We start from the raw sequence: 22026 nt of genomic DNA on the forward strand, positions 1-22026 counted from the left end.
GAGGAGAGGACGGAGAGAGATGTGAAGCAGGACACGCCGAAGGGCTACCAGGGGACACAACCCCGGGAGGAGGAACGGGGGGCATCGAAGCGGAGCAAGCGGGAGAGAAAGGTCCAGGAAGAGGCGTTTACGGAGCGGGATGCGGTTCGGCAGCGAGAGGAGCGCGTGGAAGAGGAGGACTGGGTGGAGGTGTGTGTCGGGGAGTTTGCGTGTCAGTCCAGGAGCTCAGCTACTGTCTGTGTCTGCCCTGTTGTTGTACAGTGTTGCTGCAGCACGGAGCCGACCCCAGCATCCGCAATACGGACGGCAAGTCTGCCCTGGACCTCGCTGAACCCTCGGCCAAAGCCGTGCTTACAGGTCAGTGTCCCGTCAACGTCAAACATCACACTCGTACAGCGTGTCAAACAGCACTCTTACAGCTTTCCACATGTCTGTTATTTCTGTCTGTCACAGATTGTCCATGTTTGTTTACACCTCTCCTGGTCTTAGTTTCTTATTTGCTTTATCTGTTTCTCTCTCTCTCTCGGTCGCTCTTTTTTTTCCCCTTCCTCCCCTCGCGTCGCTTCTTCTTAATGCCAGTATTTGACGACACAACTTTCTGCCAAAAATGAAACATTTCTCATTTGGTCCGAGGCTGCTGACAGCATCACCTTTTTTTTTGTTGTCTCGTTTTCAATCCACGGTGCTCTTCTTTACACAAGGCTGTGCAGCCCCCCCCCCCCCCCCGTCATTCAGGCACAAACATCACGTTTGTTTCTCGCTTTTCTCTCCGCCTCTAAACAAGGGGTCACAAAAGTGTCTCTGCTTTCTCTGCTCTGATTTGTTTTCTTTAGTGTTCTCTGAGCTGTGTGGGGGTTTTCTGTTTGCTTCCCTTTTTTTTTTTTATTCCTGCGTCCTTCCTTTTACGACTTCCTAAAAAGAGGAATAACCACGACAGCGACACACAGCTGCGGACATTCACCATTCAGCCATTGTAATTTAAATCTGAATTCTTTATTTTTTTTTTTAATGACGCTTGGGACGGCAGACAGATTGATACCGGTGTGTTATCACAGGTGAGGGGTTCATAATCATCTTCATTCTCCCACTTGGTTTAATGCCACTTGTGTCACTTCGAGACGAAAGGTGCTGAAAGCTAATCGTTCGAATTCAAAGATCATTAATATCCTGCTCTTCCCATTAAAATGTACAAAATGTCACTGCATTATGAAACGCTGAAAGGGGCTCTTACACTCTCAGAAGCACACGCACCCAAGAAAAAAAAAAGCACTTTAGTGGCCTACATGGGGCTCTTAAACTTTGCAGTGAAACCCAGACTAATTACTGGTCCTTTCATTGTTACAGGCACTTAAAGGCAGCAGGACTCATTACACAAACTCAGTTGTAGAGGGACCACTGGGACACAGTTACAGCTTTCCAACCAGGACCTAATTAAAAATACGTCTGTTCAATTTTTTGAGAGATATATATTTTTTCAATTTCTCCTTAGACAGCAGAAACCTGCAGACGCATCCTTTTTATTTGATTATTTTTATGAATTTTTGGGCAAATTTGATTATTGACCTGTTGTTGCTTTCTGCCGCGCAGCGCCGTCAGCGTTCGCCGCATGAGCGTAAGAGTTGACGTTGAGGAGCTGTGAGCCCTCATCTCGTCTCAGGTTTTATTTACAGCCGGGAAAGGCAAACGGCACGGTTGATGGTGAACCTATTAAGTCCTGTTTACAGTCGTAAAGAGAATTTCAGATGTCGCATCTCTTCCTGTGTTCACTGCACCGCCATGGGTCTTGATAGAAGCTCTAAATCAGGTTTGCAATTCCGATCCTGTTTTTACATCATCAATTCCCAGTTTGAGGCTTCTCTGCTATAAATGAGATTAACTTAACGGGGGAAATTTCCCAGCGAGGAAAAACGGTGTAGCAATGGAGGGGTTTGACTGCAGTCATCCCCTGAAAAATGATTGTCCTTGCTAGCCAGCATATGAATGAGGCAGTTTGTTGCAAGAATGATTCATTATTGCCGCATATATTGCAGTTTGCCCCTTACTTAGTCTCCATGTCACCCGTGATACAAGTTGAACAGTGGAGCTGTCATGGAACAGTAAGATTAAAGTCATTGATTAATGATCGGAGTGATACAGTTGATATCATTTCATAGAATTACCTTTTTAAAGGTCCCATATTTTTCTTTCCTTTCTGGTTTTAGATGCTGTTGTCCAGGTGTCTTGTGCATGTTTAGGCTAATCTGTTTGCAAAAACTCAAACTCCTTCTCCTACGTCCTCCTGTTAGCAGTAGCAATAGCCGCATGTGACGCTCGGCCCCTCCCGTTGAAAATTGGCGTGTGACATCACACTCCAATGATGTCACTGATTCAAGCCCATTGGCTCGTTTTGGCAATCACAGGCTTCACGCGGCTCCGCTCAGAGCAATAGTCTGCATTCCCAATATGTATAAAAGGGGCGGGACATTTCTGAGAACCGTGCCGAACGACTGACCAATTACAGCAGAGCCGCTTGGCCGACCAATCAGATCATATTTGGCACACGTGAGAGAGAGCCTGCACGGAGCGACAGAACATGAAAACACTTTTTTGAACATGAGCGATTGTGGACGCACTTTAGCAGACACATAAAATAGATATATGAACCCCAAAAAGGGCATAATATGGGACCTTTAAAATGCTAACTAAACATTGCTTACTTGCTGAAATGTTTGTTCGTATATGTTTGTCAGTTTGTGTGTGTGTGTGTGTGTGTGTGTGTGTGTGTGTGTGTGTTTTATATTATATCGACTGTAATAATGCCAGGCAGCTAATGGTGTCAACAACAAACAGACAGACAGAGACAGACTCACTCACACTGCTGCTTACAAATTGGAGTGCACTCACTGGAGCTCTCTGGTTGTTTGTTTATTGATGGTCCACACTCGCAGAGGTCACGACAGAGCGTGAAAGATGGACCAAAAATTGGCTCGGAAGTCTGTAAATCGAAAAACGGAGCTGAGAATTCAAAAGAGTCAACAAAGCAGCCAGTGAAGTCTTCGACCAGCTACGCCGTTTCTCGGGGGCTAAGATGAGCGTGTGAAAATACTAATATAGTTTTACTCTCTGATACTGCTGAGTGAGCACTTCCTGACACACACACACAGCCACACACACACACACACTCTCATAGAGGCAATTAAGGACGCTGTGACAGTAAAACGAAACAGTTGAGTATCGGATTGGCCTTTCGTTCACACGGCGTCGGTGTTTCACGGGTGTGAAAACGCAAGCTTTTGAATTGGACCTCCAGAGTGGAGCGAAACTGATCCGGGGGCGTATCGCAGCCATGTGAATGAAACGGAGCGGACTCTCTGGCTGTGATGACCTCACCACACCTCCCCCCCATACATTTGGACATGCGCAGTAGTCGAGAACAAACATAACAACAATGGCGGCGGATTCAGTTGTGCTATGTGCTTCAGCAGCTATTCGCGTTGTATAAACAGAACCTTGATATGATGCATCGTGTATGTCGCCTCCGAAAGAGCATCGAACACTTGCGGCAGATAGTTCAACCTTTACCCAAGCACAGGGCGACCATACGCAGCAATTAGATAAGACTTGAGAGAACTAGCTGCTAAAGAGGATGTTGTGGAGGAAGTGGTTGTACTGGTGAGTGTCGCGTTGTAAAGTTCCACTGCCCACTACTGATCGGACGTGAGAACTACATCGTTTTCACTCAGGCAAGACCTGCCGTGTAGACGGTCTGTGCTTCGAATCCGGAGTGGGGTCGTGTGGATGCGTTTCTGTCACAGCGTCTCCGTGTAAACGGGGCCCCAGGTGCGCAAGTTACTTCTTCCTACATCATGCCAATGTCAAAACAGAATGTTGACACGATTCTTGTTTTGGTTTTTTCGAAATCATGTAACTCACTTAGATACTCAAAGGCCGTGATGCGAGGACATAATTATCTCTAGTTTTGGTAAATGTCAGTCATTGGATAAACCCCACGTGGTTCTGCTTGGATGTTACACTTTTTTCTTTATTATTTCAATCAATCATCCAGTCAAAGTTTTCTGTGTACTCTGTAGAGCTACGCTTTTTTCATACTATGTCAGCGATCCAAAGTTTTTTCTGCGGAAATCCGTGATCATACAGCCGCTCAGATTTCGACTGTTGTGTTGGGTTAATTTCGAATGAAGACATCATCCCTGCACATGATACAGATCCAAATCCCCTTAAACACCATGACCTGCAATATATACAGTATAATGTAAGCGGATGGATGATTCTTCAATCCGTGTGCATCTTTGTCACCTGGGAGCTGAGAGCAAGTGGGTGAGAGCTACGTCCATCACATGGTTTGGGTTTATTAAGAATATGTATTTGAAAATGAAAATCCAAAGATCCAAAGCTTACAGACATTCTTCAAGTAAAAAATGCAGATTATGTGTGGTCATGTTTCAGTTCATTAATCCCTGTCAAAGAGCCAGCATGCAAGATCAAATACAAGTGAACAAGGCGAGATGGATCCAAACACAGATCAAGTTCAATTTAGAAGATGGCTGAATATTCCTCGTTGCCACCCTGCTGCAGCCTCCGACTGAAGCAGACGGGTGCATTTTGAGCACTTCATGAAAACGGCAACAGAGACCCACTCACAAGCACAGCTCCTCCATTTTCAACGCCTGCTGTTTCTGCGGCGACCCCATGAATCACTCGGGTGAAACGGTGAAGTTAACGGGGGGAAAAAAATACAAAAAACCCCAGTAGATCCATGACACCACGTCACAGCGCGGCCCGTCTCTCTGTGCAGCGCTGTTCCTGCTTTCAGAACTGACAACTTTACCGCGTCTCGTTAGAAAAGTGAGCGATGCTTTTAATGGCCAACACTAATTACCTAAACTATCATCCTGTTACGTTGTCGTTTCACCCGGAGCCACCCTGGAGTAATTCCACCGTTGTAATTATTGCAGGCAGTGATGCAGTTAATGCAAAGCTCTTCCAGACAATTTCATTATTACTGGTGTGGTCAGCTTTTGGTTAAGGCAGCCCAAATGTGAGCAAGGCTTTAAAAGTGTCTTTGAGGAAAAAAGCCTGTGTGTGTGCCTGTGTGTGTGTGTGTGTGTGTGTGTGTGTGTGTGTGTGTGTGTGTGTGTGTGTGTGTGTGTGTGTGTGTGTGTGTGTGTGTGTGTGTGTGTGTGTGTGTGTGTGTGTGTGTGTGTGTGTGTGTGTGTGTGTGTGTGTGTGTGTGTGTGTGTGTGTGTGTGTGTGTGTGTGTGTGTGTGTGTGTGTGTGTGTGTGTGTGTGTGTGTGTGTGTGTGTGTGTGGTGACACTCTGCATGTGCCTTTCCTATGTGTTCTGTCTTAAGATTTAGAGGTTCTGCTCCATTCCTCGTCTCTGCTGCAGCTCTCAGCTTCAGTCTGCTGTGATGGAGGTTTATATTGACCCATAAATTAGCCTTACTGCCCGGCCACATCCGACAAATTGCTCTCAGAAATGATGGCCTCCCTTTTCCTTGTCAGCAGCCGGAGATGTGAAAAGAGAAGACGGAGAAATAATTTCTTTATTTCTTTTTTTCTTTTTTTATCTTTGAACACCACTCACACTGCATTTTAATGAAGTGTTATTGTGACACGTTGTGTTTACCTTATCAGGATGAACATACGTCAGAGCAGAACGAGGCGTGAGGTGTGTAGTTACAAAGCTTTGTTCAGTCTCCAGTGTGTGGCTCCTTTATACACACACGGCTAATTGTGCCGTTAAGCCTGTCACCAGTTTTTAGAAAACTACAAGAGCGAAATGAATAAACTGCAAAGAATAGAAATCCATCAAAGCTGAAGAAAAATCCTGCAGGTAAGACATGTCTTCGTTCACCATAGTGTTGTTCAGAGTCTCAAGTTCATGAACATTTCTATTTTCAGGTAACAAGCGAAGGCTTACACAGATTTGCTTCGAGATAAGCGTATCACAAAGTGCTCGCTGGCTCCTGAAGCTAAAGTGGAGCACTGGTGGTACACGGTATTTATCTGAGCAACGCTGACATGTTTGCACCTGATTCATATTCCCGCGTCAACATGAGGATATCAAAGAATGCTTTACAAATTAGCATTTGTTTAGTAACAATTCAGTTCATTTTGAGAAGAATGTGCACTCAAACTATTTCACAAAAGTCCTTAAAGGTTCCATATTATGCCCTTATTGGGTTATTATGTATTTTATGTTTGCTAAAGTGCGTTCACAATCGCTAATGTTCGTAAAAAGTGTCTGTTTTTTTTGTATTTCTAACGCCCAGAATCCCCCCCTGAAGAGAAAAAATAAATAAAAGTCCCTACGTGTGCCAAGTCTGATCTGATTGGTTGGCCAATGTGCTCTCTCGTAATTGGTCAGACGTTCATTATTGTTCTCGGAAATGTCCCGCCCCTTTTACCTGCGTGAGCTTGTGCTTGCTACAACGAGCCAATGGGGCTTGGATCAATGACATCATCACAGTGTGATGTCACACTGACAATTTCCAACAAAGGGAGCTCGGGACCGAGCGTTACCATTGCTACTGCTAACAGGAAGGAGGAAGGAGAGGTCACGTTTTCTGCGGACATTGAATTACATAGATGTGGCTAAACATGCACAAGACACCTGGAAAACAGCATCTAAAACCAGAAAAAACATACGGGACATTTTAATAAAACAAGCAAACATACTTGTTTTTTATTTTATTTTTTTATTTAACCTTTATTTATCCAGGAAAAGGCCCGTTGAGGTGAAAAAAGCCTGTTTTTCAAGGGTTTCCTGTAACTTTTCCACCTCAGAATAAAAGTTTAACGGTTGATTTTAGAGATGAGTAACTCCACAGGGAGAATGACGTCTCTCAGAACGCGGCCCGATCGCCTGTCTACTGCAGTACGTAACTTTAGCAGCGGGCTGAAGTCATCTGACGAGACGGGTTCACACAGAAACCTTCAGTTCCAGGAAGGAGCTAGCTCGTCCGATTCTTTAAGGTTTTGTGAGAATTGTTGCGACGAGGACGATGAGGAGAAAAAGAGAGTGACCGATCATGAAGCAAAATGTACATCCCTGCACATATGTACACGCTGCACTGTTATCACTGTCATCAGTGTTTCATCTTAAGTAGATTTACCAGGTGCAGAATGTCAGGGCTCAATTTTACATAAATGTTCATGTAAAATAAATGCATAAATCCATTTGACGCTGAAACGTTGTCTCTTGCCTTGTAGCTCCGCAGGCTAGCTTTTTTACTTTTGAAACTTCACAAACGTACCTCAACTGGGAAGCCGTTTAGCCACAGCACAAAGACATCATGGCACCAGTTGAATACACATTCAGGCAAACAGCTTGTAAACAACAGGCTTGAGACACTCGCAGAGTCACATTAGTGTAAAACCCAGAAATATTAGTGTGCCTTGTCAGTTGACATTGATGTTTAGCTTCTCCCAACGTCTTCACTCCCTCTGCTTGGAAACAAAGACACTCACAGTCCGTCCCCCTCTGGTGTTCAGTAAAGTACAGTCTTATCTTAGCAGTCAGAGTGGGGTTAGATGCTGGAAAAGAACAACTTGCAACGACAATGCTGCATTCAAAATCACTTATAATCCCTTTGACCCTTTCCTGCTATCAGCGACAAACACAGGGTTTTTTTTTCTGCTCCATAAACCATCATAGGATGACCAGAGGCTATAAATACTGAAATATTTTTCAAATATTATACTTCGGATAAGTATTGGAGAGAAACACTGAAGTGTTCTTAATAGCCGAGAGAGAATTCATTTTGAAAACAAGATGGATTTTTTTTGGGAGACTCCTCTTTCCCATCATTAGTGACTGATCTTCCTCTGGCTGGAAAACCTCGATTAGGACACTTTCATCAACTTGCTTCAGTTCTTGACAATTCTGTCCCCTCGTCTCTCCATTACTTTTTTTTTTTTGTTCCTTCTTCACTCGTCATTTGCTCTGTTGTTTAATGAGCTTGCAAGTGCAGCATGTGCCCCATCCTACTATGAGCCTGACACCAGCCTCAGTGTCGCTGTCTGTCCCTCTGACACGTCATCTGTTCTCTTTGTCCCTTTGCCCCCTGCCGTCTCTCACCCGTCTCAAGCTCCATACCAATCAGCCTCTCCATCTTTCCTCTCTGACTTCTGTCATTTGTTCTCTCTCTCTCTCTCTCTCTCTCTGCTCCCCGCTTCAGATGTCTCACTCTGACTAATCCGTTTTAAATCTCACAGTTACACCGTTCCAGTGTAATATTAGACGAGCAAATATGATTAGAAAAATCGGACCTTGTCAAAATATCTTTCGACTGACACGGTGTGTTGATCAAATGCCAGCCTTGTATAAACGTTATAGAACTAAGCTGACAGTGGTTGTTGATGTGATAGTCTCTCAAAGCTGTGTCTTTATGATAAAAGAAATGGCTGAGTTTAAAATACTAATTCTAATTTCTACAGAAGAAAAAACATGGTTTAGAGGTACCTCAGGCTTGATGACAGAAAAAGTGCGTGGGTTTAACTTTGAGCATGTGGTGGTGGGGGATTATGAAAGTATTTACAAGAAATAAATACCATTGCATATTGAATGAAAGCCGCTGTGTAAGGTTGTATAAACAAAAATAACATTGCTTTAAAAACCGTTGGCGATCCATTGGTGTTCTTTATACGCAAGATCGTGTACGTCAAACATCCTGTGGAAGCTTTGCTCATTGCAATAACGACCACCTAAACCACTCCGAGGTCCAACTTAAAACAGCAGCCACAATCTCCACATCTGTCAGACCAACGACAAACAAATAACTAAATTACTGGACATTAACGCTGTTTTGGCCATAATGTTTCAATAAAAAAACCAATCCTGCTGCATCCCCTGAAATCCCAGTGTTCCAAATGTCATATTAAACGCATTATATCCACATTCGTCCTCGTATTGCTTTAAATTGGCTGCCGCTATCATGATATTTTACTGTATTTAAGTCCGATTTAGTCAAATAAAAAAAACCCTTCATTTTGTCCGACATGGCGACCTCACTCTCTAATTGACACGCCACTTGGTTGTTACTGTATCGGCTTGGAACAGTAAATGGGAGTGTCTTAATGGCCAATGAGAGCCTGAGTTGAAAGGAGATTTCTGCCCCTATTCTGATGTCGCTATACAATTATACGCTGTACAATTATATGCTGTACAATTATACACTGTACAATTGCTTGTGACTGTGCAGACGATTCTGGACGCGTCAATGTGTGCTGATCATTAAATATCTCACATCCTGAAATCAGGGCGAGGGGTTTTAACGCCTAATACACGACGTTCTGAGACAAAGCACTCAGGGTGGGAATCACTAGAGGACCCACAGTACTACATGATCAAAATAATTGAGTCACGATATGATATTATTGTGGTTATATATACCCGCAATAATATCATGTATTATATATGTATGTAGTTATATATTATTATTAATATATAATATATATATCTATTAATAATAATATATATTAATATAATTAATATATATTACTATATATTATATATATTATTATATATATTATATATTACATACATACTATATTATTATATAGTATGTATGTAATATATATGTATTTTCTTGCAATATGCTGACATTTGTGATATTGTGATTATGTTTTTTAACTGTTTATCATGTCCACAAAACTAACTCTGCCAAAGGCTGCACACAGCCCACAATGTTTTCATTTCCTCACATTCTGAAACTACAGATTGTTTTCCTTTCCACACGCACCTTATTTGGAGTACATATTTTTTGACGATAGCATGAGCATGTTGACTGAATATGAAGTTTTAGGCCGATTCAAAAGGATGCTGATTAAATGCTTACATGGTCAAAATGAACAATGTAGCCCCAAGCCAAACATTTGGCTGAGTCACTTATGAACTCTTCCAGCTGGTTAATACAGTAGGCGCCTGTAACAATGCTAATACATGAAATAACAGAGAGGCGACTATGGCTTAAAGTCATTTCACCTGGCTGTTTGAACCTCGGCCTCGCAGTGGGCCTGTGGAAATACCAAGGGATTCTTTTGAATTACTTTGCTTGACATGTCAAAGGTTATATTGACTTTATGAAGGCTCTCATCCTTGGGCAATAAATAAATTGATTATTTCAAAAATCAGAAGACGAGGGAATGAGCTCAGTTCGGCCTAAACGGAGAAGGAGATGGCACAGGGACAGAGGAGAGTCACAGAGTGAGAAGCCAGAGTCCATTAGCTGCTTTTAATTACCTCTGATTGGTATTCACAGACTAGCAGCTTCGCAGCCTCAGAGAGATCAATTCTCCACTCTGGATCACAGTCAACACCAATACACACCCGCATATCCACACACTTGTTATTCCTGCCGCCTTCTGTTTTGCACACTAATCTGCTTTCCGATGTCATTTCAAACTTTTTTTTTTTTTTTTTTTTTTTTTCTATTTGAGATACAAGATTTTCTTCAGAATAAAAAAAAAAAAAAAGAACGTGTAATCCTTGATACCGACGTACAAGGATGACACTGTCCAAGTCCAGGCAGTCTCACCAAAATGGTAACTTTGGTTTCTGATGCGTCTTGTTGTCTTTCACGCTAAAGCTGCTCGTTGAAGCTGAACCAAACTCAACACTCGTCTTGTCGGTTGTCATATCAATGCAGGTAAACTCCGATGTGAACATCAGTATGAGATACAGCGGTGGGGGTGGGGGGGTTGGGGGGCCTCAGGATGTGTGCTCTGAATGACCATTGACAGACAAGTCTTCAGTTGTTGGCTGATTAAATGAAAGCGATCTCAGGGATTGAATTAAAAAAAAAAGAAACGCCTTCAGTTTCGCAGAGAAAAACCGACTTTGCTTTACTTTGTCTTTTATTATTTTTGATGAAAATGAAAGCAGACACAGACTCAACAAGTGCCAGGGTCAGCAGGAGCTCAGTCTGGAGGGACTTGAGGGTCGCGGACCATGTCTGGAAATTGTTCTGGTGGCTCAAGAGGCTGCCAGTACACTCCCCTGAGCACTTGCCCAATTGTCCTTGAGCAGAGCATTAATAACGTAGATCTTATTCTTATTGAAAGAGTAACACAATATTGTAGCATGAACTTGTAGCTTAGTCTAGGATCCCCCGGCTACATGCTGCATGGTTTCCACTGTTGTGCTGAAGCAACAGTAAACTGTGGTTCAGTTCATATCGCAGCTTTAAACTGAAGAAAATGTTTGCGGATCACATTGTGATGAATGAATAATAACTCTAGTTAAACTCTCAGTGATCTCTCCTTTATGAACCCTAATACTTCACAAGAACAGTGACCTTATTGTGTTATCTTATTAACTCTGTAACGACTGAATTAATAAGCTCTGGAGGCAAATTAATTTAGTTGGCACATTCGTTTCCTGCTTGGAAGAAGAAAACAAAAGGATCGATCTCACGTAAACAAACAAAGCATAACTAATCCGTCCAACGCTCACATTTAAACGGTCCAACTTTAAACAGACCTTCATTCAATTTACAAAAAATCAGATTTTTATATGATTCATTTTCCTAAAGTGTTTTTTATATTTCAGTCAGACAGTGTTTCTCCATCATGGTCCAGCTGGATCTTGGATCTGTCATTGTCTCCAGTCTGTCTTAAAACTCTGCAGAACCTGCAGAGTGAACGAACAAAGAATTTTTTTTTCTCTTTCTTTTTTTTGTCAAGAATCCCCCGTGTCATCTTGTCATAGTTAGCTTTTCATCCTCTAGAGTGACTTACCAAAGGCAATAATAGGCTGTCACCGTTGGAAACGCTGCAGCTGAAAAGACAAGTGGAGATGAGCGGGGGGGGGAAAAAAAAGAATCTGCAGAGAATAAAACGGCATTCAGTGACGCTGCTTTGCAACAAAGATGCTCTTTTTCTATCATTCTCTGCTTTGTTACCATTTTGAGATTTTTTTTTTTCTCCAACATTTACTTCCTTTTTTATTTATGTTGGATCTGTGTCACATCTAAACACCTGCCAGGATAATTTATGACTGAAACTCAGGGCTGCAATCACCGACTTGCCACTGACAGTCACCGACAGGACTACTGACAGCAGTGCCTTGAAAAACGCAATGTCTCTGTGCTCAGACACATTGATGAAGTGAACAGCCCGCTGCAAATTACTGCAGAAGATTGCTCAACCTGAAAGCAAGAATATTTGCTCGGTGGAAGCCTTTAGAACTCTGTGACATTCTTTCAATGTCTCCCGTCGGCAAGTTAGCTCAAAACAACTCACCATGACGAGATCTACATGCACGGAGGACTCGTAATGACTTCACAGTGGCTTACAGAAACTGAGACAGTGAAGCCATGTCCCGTGATTGGAATATCTTACCCTCTGGGAAAATGTGAGCGTCCAAACCTGAAGAAAGTGAAAGACTGTTCTACCGCAGAAGGCACCATCAAATCGAGATATTCGACAGTTGGTAAGAGAGAGAGAGACAAAACACAGACAACAGTTGCTCCTCACATCAAGACAAGAACACTGATTTGAACTTCAAGTAAATTAGATTAGATTAAATTAGAACTATGAGTTTGAGTCAATAAAAACAAGATATCTCATATTGTGAAGGGTCGGTAGTGTTGCACGTTTTAGCTGCGCTCGTCTTCGGCACAGTTAACAGAGCATGTTACTCGTTTTTGTCAGACTCTAAATATCCAAAAATGTTTTTAAACTCCTTCAGTCGAGCGTCCTTTCTTGTCGTCTTGTCGACGATGTTTTCTGCTGCTTTGAGCTGTCATGCTCATCGCTTTCATCAATGTGGCTAATGCTAATTTTGGCTGTGCTAATGCTCATTCCGCTCTGAACGTCTGTAAGCCCGCCTACCCATATCCCTGCGACATGATTGGCTGTCCGTCGACTTTTTCTTCCTCTCTTTAATGTGCGGTGACAACTAGCGTTCAATGCGCATTAGTGCCCCCCGTTTCCCCGTGGATAGGTGGTGTATTTAGAGGTGTAATTCTATCGAACTTTTACCAACATTTTTTATTTATTCTAAGAATAATTATATTGTGATAATTATCGTTATTGCCCAGGCCTACCTGTAAGATTTATCAAAAAGTACATTTTTAAGTCTATTCTTAATAAGAGTGTGTCTGCGTCGAGGAGTCCAGCGGAGAGCCGCCTGATAACTGAAGAGATGGCTTCCATCTCTGTGAGACACTCAAGCCCCATTCCCACCGAGCGGTCCGGTTCGGTTCATCTCGGTACGGCACGCATTTAGTTTCCATAGACTAGTTCCAGGAAAGATTCCCAAATAACTGACTCTGTCACTGATAAAGTAGAGGAACAGCTGGATGTCTTCCAGCGTTTGTTTGTGTCACGTTTTTCCCCTTCGTTGAATTTATTAGTTAGCGGTTAGCTGCTATCATGTGATGCTATTACATAGCTGATGCGGCTATCGACATCCGGCTGACACACCGCCTACCAAATAGGGCACGGGTGGCTGTGGAAACACAAACGAGATCAGGCTTTACCGAACCAAACCGTACCAAACTGTACCGATCTGTACCGGACCGCTGTGTGGAAACGGGGCTTTAGAGCTCGTCTTCCTCCTGTGCTGCTTTTCAAGCTCAAAATGCAAAACGAAGAAGCTATGGGAAAAGCTTGTCCCTGCTGCTGCTTCTGCTACATAGCTATTGAAGAAACAAAACAGTTTGAAGCGGTGTACTCGTACAGAATATGTGTCTCTCCATTAAAGATGTATTGGCTGCCATGCTCGATTTGACAAATCTCTTTCTGGAGACACTTCTTCAGTTGTTTGTTTGAGGAAAGGTTTGTGACGGGCATGCAGCGTTTGCATAGAAATGTAGCCAGCATGCGCTCGCACAATCGATGGCTGAAAAATGATGGGAGATTAAAGAGTCGGCGAGCAGGAAGACGGCGAGTAAGTCGATGAATGAGTGGAGGGGTGAGAGAGAGCCGCAGTGGAAAACAATAAACAATGGAATAAAGGGAGGAAATGGATAGATGTTGAGGAAGTGAACAAATACAAAGAGGGAAATGAAAGAAAGAGAGAGAGGAGGAAAGGAGAACAGATGATGATGCTCACTGGCTCATGTGACAGACAAACAAGAGAGAGGAATTGATGTGACTTTGAGTGAATTCAAAGAAAGTGGAAGCGAGGCCAGCTCTGATTGGTGTACGTTAAGAGCCTAATCTTGAAGACAAAGAGCATCTGTAGCTGCCCTGAAAGCTTCGTCCTTCTATTGCAGCCGAAGCGAAAGGCAATCAGGCACCTGTGTGCACATTTCAGTGTGTGTGTGAGAAAAAGTGTGATATCCTGTGGTTGCAAGGCCAAGTGTGGAGCCCCCCCCCCATACACACACTATCAGTGACAAGCTCATTGATTACCTCAATGACTGCTCTTCGATTAGTCCCAGGTGATAAATGAGCCACCCAACCCCATTTCCAAAACGACCCAGCAAGAGAAGTGAACTGACTGTATTTATTTTATTTTTATTGTGCGTGACGCACTCTCAAAGTTCCCTCACCACATTTGGGCCATTTTCCCGCAGTGGACTAGTTTTCCACATGGCTGCTCTCCTCCACCACAGACTGACAGAATTTAGATAATGAACTCAACTAAACTAAATGACCAAAAAGAAACGAGTACAAACAATCGGTATCCTTGGATGCAGATGTCTCCTGCAAAACTGGATGGATTGAAAAACTGAATTTAAAGGCACGGTAGGTCATTATTGAAAACTAGCATGACTTTAAAAGTAGCATCCTCTCCGTTCTCTGTATTCAGCCCCCCCCCCTGCATCTAATGATAATAGTAAAAAATGAAATTACATACCTACTTACCTGAAATCAAAGTATTGCGTCCCTTGCAGCTATTTTAAATTCTTTTAACTCGTAAGTCTTTTGCTATTCATGCGAAGTGTCTGAATGACACTACATCCTCAGAAAACCAGTTTTGTACATGAACCAACGTGTTCTCTATAAGATCAGAGTCTCCTCTAAGTGGGATACAATCAGCCCGTAGATCGTCCCTCACTGAAGTTCTAGTATATCTGTTGGATGGTGAAATCTTGGGCTTTTTGGTTTCTCTGACCATGAGTCATTGTGCTGAGTGGGCTGGACCAGCATGTGTGGCCGTCAGACTGCTGAGGATCCGATCCAGAGAGTCTGTTGTGTTTTCTCATCTGATTCATTTCTCCTCGGCTAACGTGAATTCTTTAACAATTAGCTCCGATAAAGTGGGCGTGTCTATGACATCCTCCTTTCCTTTTTAAATGGTAAAGGAAATCCATACTGTCTAGGACATTCCAGCTACGTCCCTGATACCATCATGAATGATGATCAGTGTTATCCTGGCAAGTCTCTCGTACAGCAAAGTTGCTCCAGCTGTGTGGGGGAAAGAAGCCTTTTCAGATGTCCACCATGACCGAGGGGCCAGGAAAAAGGCATTAAACACATCTTATTGTCTGACATTTCATTTGATGGGAGCTGGAGCTGCCGATGGTGCTCATTTTAGAAACCATTTTGCATCACACCAGGGTACAAAATGGACTAATACGCCTCAATGTGAAAGCCCCCCTGAGGACCCCAATAATGGATTGTTTGAGCATAATCTGCAATAGCAAATGGTAATAGCATGGTTTAATTCCAATACTAATGACGTTCATCAGGAGATAGGACTCAGAGAACAAAAAGGAACATGATGATGATTGGATGGTCACAAACTCGAGCCAAACGCATCACTTTGAATCTCTGCAGATGACCAATGAGGCACAACATACAGTAGACGCATGTAGCTGACCAGCCCTTGTTTATTTCGGCTTAAAAATAACCAACGATTAAAGCTTTTAAACAAGCATCTTATGAGCTGTTTTTTTTTACGTGCTGTTCATTCTATGGAGTAGTGAGATAGTGAGCTGGTGTTTAGAGCTGGTGATGCTTTAAGCTTTATTTTCCATCCAATGCTTCAACCTTTTGGCTGTCCCTTGTGAACTTTGATGCGGTTTCCAAATGCCTGTTGAGTTGAAGTTTGACGTGGTGCTAATGCAACCCGCTGGACAGCTTTTTTTTCTTTTTTTTCCCCCTCCTCTCCGAAACTTTGCGAGGCGCGTTCTTTCAAATTGCAATTTGATGACGTTGTTCTGCTCTAGGGATGTAACGACTCACTCGACTCTCGATACGGTTTACGAGACTGGGTTCACGATACGATTTATTTTACAAAATGAGACTGAAGTAAAGATATGACTAAAACAAAATAAAAAAATCCTAAATTCATTTTTTCATTAAAACATTTGTGCACCTCTTTCATCTCTTTGGCTCTTACATTCATTTTGGGCGAGCGGAGCTACAAACTTGCTTGTTAGGATGGCTTGGTCTCCACAGCTGCCATGGTAACGCTGCTTGTTACAACCAGCCACATCTGCTCTCCAGCTGCTGACACTCAACATATTACTGACAGGATCCCAAATGAACTTCTTGACCAGCCAAGGTGACGGGTAGATTAAACAAACTGAAATAACAAATAATATTTTGTGTCCCAGAACAGTAAATCAAGAAAACATTATGTTCTGTTGAATCAATCACAGATTTACCTCACAGATTGAAACCTTTTATCAGGTCAGAAATTTGAAAAATTTGCTTACTTTTATTTTTTTAAATACCGTAAATTCCGGACTATAAGCCGCTACTTTTTTCTCACACTTCGAGCACTGCGGCTTCTACTCCGGTGCGGCTAATGCATGGATTTTTTATGGGGGACAATGAGCTTCTGCCGCAAAAACATTTGACTTCGTCACGTCGGATCTTAATATCAGTCATTTTGCGCTTCATGCACGCACCCTCATGATGGAAAACACACGGAGAAATACATATGATGCAGCTTTCAAGTTAAAGGCGATCGACCTGGCTGTCAAAGAAGCTAACAGAGCTGCTGCACGTTAAGATGACACTGACAGCGACAACAGAGACTGAGGAAGTGAGTAATGAAGTCATTCTGAGGCAGTGAATGGATGGACTTTTTCTTGTGAAATATATTACGGTCATCTTTTTCATCAGCCGTGTTACAGACACCGTCGGCTAGGCTTCGTATTGTAACGGTTCATGTTGTAAAGTCAGTAGTTGATAATGTGTTCATAATTCCGATTATGTGGAGAGTCAGTGAATGCACCAGCGAGAACGTGTTGAGTGGCTGTATGAGAGAACGCTGGGGGAGAGAGTTGGATTGTTACGGCAAGTTATGGTTTTGCTCTCTGCTGTAAACGGCGTGGTCACGGCCGACAGTGATCGGGTTATTAAAAGTTATTATTTGAACGCTCTCGTCGTCCTTTAACGTCCGTACGGACGCTACAGTATTTGCGAATGTTACCGGTAGCCTACGTCTGTGTAAATAGCTCTTGTTATAGCGTGGACACCTGCGGCTTATAATCAAGTGCGGCTTATATATGTACAAATACATTTATTTACTTATTTTTAGCCGGTGCGGCTTATATCCAGGTGCGCTCAATAGTACGGAATTTACGGTAAGTAGCCGAGTTCTCAGACAGGTAGCGCTTTTTAATGAGTAAATTAACACCATTGTAGTCGGTTATCTTTATATGTCAAACTGGAATTATCGGGGAAAAATAAAAAATAAATATTCCTAATATCGGAAAATAGATTATAGGAAGTGACATATTATCCATCCCTCCTTTTTTTTGTTTTATTCAGAGTAATGTTGAAACGTGTTGTTTTTTCAGAAAGTAAAGAGAACAAAGAAAAAGGTATAAGACACGGTTGTTCTTGTATGCCGAGGTGAAAATAGTCTGCCGAGATGGGTAAGCGAATATGATCGGTTACATGTACATGTCCCCACTTAGATGGATAAACTTAAACACTCAGGTAAAATATGAGGTACTTTCATTGTACGCATTACAGGAAAGCAGTCGCACGTTCTTGACCGTCTAAAAGTTCCTCTGACGCTCCTACACTCGTCTACTACGTCTCCTTTGCCATATCTTTCATTTTCATTTCAGTGTGTTTATGCAGCCTTGAAAAGAAGTTCTCTACATGCACACCTACAAACACTTTACAGGCAAACCAATGAATCAGTAAAGGAAAATCAATGTAGAGTATATTTATTATAAAGTAAATATACTCTCGCGTAAACGTATACCCAAGTTTACGATCGTAAATCTTCATGTTCTGAGAAATAATTTGATTTAAAAGATTGAGAGACTTTCAAATCAGAGTCATCACTTGTGCCGCACAACAAATTGTGTTTTATCACCACCCATAGCGAGAATGATTATTTTTTTTTATTATTATTATTTTTTGCAGATTGGTTGTATTAGAATTTGATGAGGATTCATAAGTGGTCCAACGTGTCCAGCTACTTTTGAAACTTCTCGCGTTCAATCCGTATTAAAAGTGAGTTTCTCCATCACTGGATGACATCGACCCATTTCTCAACCGTGGGTGCGTCTGTTCATGCCCATTTCGTGGTGAGAGCTTTTTTGCTTTCTCCGTCCTTACTTTGTAATGTGACACACAAATATGAGTCGGTTGAAGAAATATTGAAAACATTTGTCAATAAAAAAAAACAACAAAAAAACAAAACTGAATCAATGTTCAGAGGATTCATGAAAAACAATATTTTGAACACACTGCAGCCCACTTTGGGTTACACCAAAAAAAAAAATCTATCTAACAGTAACAGTTGTTGAGGCCATTCTCCACTGGTGTGTAAAGTCAGCTGAGCCAGCAAAGTGCACACACACACACACACACACACACACACACCTTCCTTTAATAATTTCCATTCTTTGTACCTCTCTCTTGATTGGTCTCAGCACACAGATCAGCAGTTGCGACCTTGCTGAGGTTGTAAGTGGATCTCTCAACTTCTGACTCGAAGCCAGTTGTTGTATAACAGCAGATAAACTACGTCTACGACAAATGCTATTTGATTTGGACACACGCACACGTACACACACACACACACACACACACACAAATGCAGACAGCTGGGCACTGAGGCGACTCATGGTCCAGTCAGCATCAGTCAGCATCATCTGTGCCTGTAGAACAACTTGGTACACACACACACACACACACACACACACACACACACACAGTATGCCAGACTCTTGCTTCATTGTCAGGATATATAATAATATATTTAGTATTAGGACAGTTTGACATTGGCTCATACTCACCTGTGCTCCACCATGGAGTGATGCAGCCACATACACATGTATATACTGACACAGTTCACGTCTGCAAGCTTACAGTAATTGGAATTCAAACAGTGATATCTGGTGTCTACTGCACTCTGCCGAGGGAGTGACGAAGACACACACACACACACACACATACACACACACACACACACACACACACACGTGCACTGTCTTACGCAAAAACACACAGTATATCATCATTCAGGAGGCAGCCAGCCTGTCCCAAGCTTTAACCTGTCCTTGTCTCTTCTGTTTGGAGTCAGCAGGATTGTCTGAACCTATCACACACACACACACACACACACGCACACGCTCTTTTTTACTTGTGGACGGCAGTAACTAGAGCTGAAACGATTCCTCGAATAATTCGATTACAAAAATTCATCGAGGAATTTTCGCTGCCTCGAGGCTTCGTTAAGTTTTTTTTTTTTTGCATCATCAAAACTTTGGTATCAGTATAAAACACATTTAATGTAGCTGCAGCTACCTGCTCCTCTCTCTTACACACAGACACTTCAGCGCTAACACGCGCACACACACGAGCGCGGCGCGCCCCTTTTAACTTTTAGTCAGCACACAGTTGATCCGTGATCCATACGACCGAGTCAGGAACACGTGATCCGGTCAAACGGTCGGCTTTTCTCCGTTCACTCTCTCCGTGTTTGCAGCTAACATAACGATAGCAACGTCCTCTCACAGTCTCTGTCATAGACACGTCTATGGTCTCTGTAGTCTATGGTCTCTGTAGTCTTAATTAAGCAAAAGTATGATTTATTAGATTACTCGATTAATCGACGGGATATTCGATAGAATACTCGATTACTAAAATATTCAATAGCTGCAGCTCTAGCAGTAACTCACCGGTTCAAGTCCCGACACGGACCAAAATATGGATGTTGGTCTTGTAGCCGGGGAGTTGCCAGAGTGGGGGTTGCTACAGTCTGCTATACATAGTTTTGGGGTTCCGGGTTGCCTTTGAGCAAGGCACCTCGGCATTGCTTGGGAAGTGCCCTGGCACCTCATCAACTACATGAATAACTTTTTTTGGTCTGCACCGGGACTTGAACCAGCGACCCTCTGTTTCCCAACCTGAATCCCAACAGACTGAGCTACTGCCTCCCGAATTCTGAACTCAGAGTTCAGTCACAGAGAACTGAGAGGTGGTTTTTTCTAAACGTGTTGATTGCGTTCTTTCGATATTTTTTTACAACGTGTCTTTGGCGACTCCTGCTGGCAATCTGGGGGGGGAAAAAAAGAACTGAAATCGTCACGATTCCTCAGGCCAATGTTTTTGTCATCTTTGTTCAGCATTTTAAAACATAATATATTTATACATCACTGCTTTGTTGGTTCTAACTTTTTAGTCCTTTTATTCTTAAAAATAAGAGAAACACAAGGCTTATTCCTGGATTCAGGTTTTTGAAAAAAAAACATAAAAAATAAATCAAAGAATACTCCATGTAAAGTATACAGCAGGTGTATATGAGTTACAGCAGCAGCAGATTAACACCTTTCGTCAAACAACCTCTTCTGTGCTCGCTGTTTGTGTGTTGACGTGTGCGTGGGCCACAGACGCTAGATAGAGAGAGAATAATTAAAACCGCTGAGTCACAATCACTCGCGCTCTCAAAAGCATGACAAACATTAGAAGCAAAACTATGGCAGCGCGTGACAGCACACTCACTGAGCGTCATGATCTGGAGTATGTTTCTTTGTCGCAGTGTAAGTCACACATCTGATGGATTTTGGAAGACTGAGTCTCTCTCGGCTATTAGTCACTCTCACAACTGGAAAACAGGACTAGCTTAGCATAAAGTAAAAACAAATAATAGCAATTTGTCAAAAAATCCAATGTGGCACATTTATAATAAGTTGTCTGGACCCCGTTAAAAGGGTTTGTAATTTTAGTCGGAGGGTAAACAATGTCACGTGTGGGATTTTTTTCATCAGTATTTGGTTTAATACTGAAATGATTAGTACACATATTAAATTGGCTTCAATGATGTATAGAAATTAAAAATGAAAACAGGCACATGTGTTGAATTATATGTCAGGTGTGAAATGAAAAAATATTCTTGAAATCCACACCATCCAATTTATGCTCTTTCTCTCTCCCTTCATCTGTTCTCTCTTTGTATTCATATTTTTCTGCCCCTCTTTGTCACCCCCCCCCCCCCCCTCCTTTCTTCTTCCTCCGACTGTTCCGCCTTAGCCGCACTAACACCAATTATACTGTGTCAAATCCATGCATGTCAGTTTGCAGATCCCTAATCATCCCTTCTCTCTTTCATCTGCAAATCCTTTGTCTCCCCCCCCCCCTCCTCTCTGCTCTGTAACCTTTCTTCTCCACTCCTCGCCCCTACCCCCCACCCCTCAGCCTGCGCCATGTACACACACAGCCCATCCTCCTCATCCTATTTTCATTTATCCTTATTACATTTGCAAACTCGGCCTGCCTTTGATTTCTCTTTATTTCCCATTTCAGTCTTGTTCCTCTCTGCCTCTGAGGCCACTTTGTTTTTCCTGTGTGACTGCGCCTCAAATCACTTCTCAGTGTGTGTGTGGCTGCTTGGCTGGACGTTGGCAGACAGTTTTATTGTGAACTCCATCAATTTACCTTGATGACAAATTGGAGTGCACCTTTTAAAATGCAAACTGTAATAAGAGCCTGCAGCATTTGACTGCTATTGTTTTCTGTTTGCCTTTGATTATTCGCCCTTTCTGTAAAATGTGTTCAGAAGTAAAGCAGGTTTATGAATAGCACAACAAAAAGGACTTCAGATCAGTGTCTCTATTGTCAGATTTAAAGTGTTTTGCTTAATGCACTTGAACT

General features: G+C 42.4%; 1 protein-coding gene across 1 annotated transcript in view; it reads left to right on the plus strand.

Moving 5' to 3' along the window:
• The first annotated feature begins 270 nt into the window (after positions 1–270).
• Positions 271–22026, plus strand: part of LOC306837471 (poly [ADP-ribose] polymerase tankyrase-1) — a 79453-nt gene continuing 57697 nt past the window's right edge. The window contains exon 1 of the mRNA XM_079365169.1: positions 271–357. The gene's annotated coding sequence lies outside the window, so the exon portion shown is untranslated. The remainder of the gene's footprint in view (positions 358–22026) is intronic.

Source organism: Symphodus melops (genome assembly GCF_947650265.1).
Source record: "Symphodus melops genome assembly, chromosome: 16".
Taxonomy (NCBI): domain Eukaryota; kingdom Metazoa; phylum Chordata; class Actinopteri; order Labriformes; family Labridae; genus Symphodus; species Symphodus melops.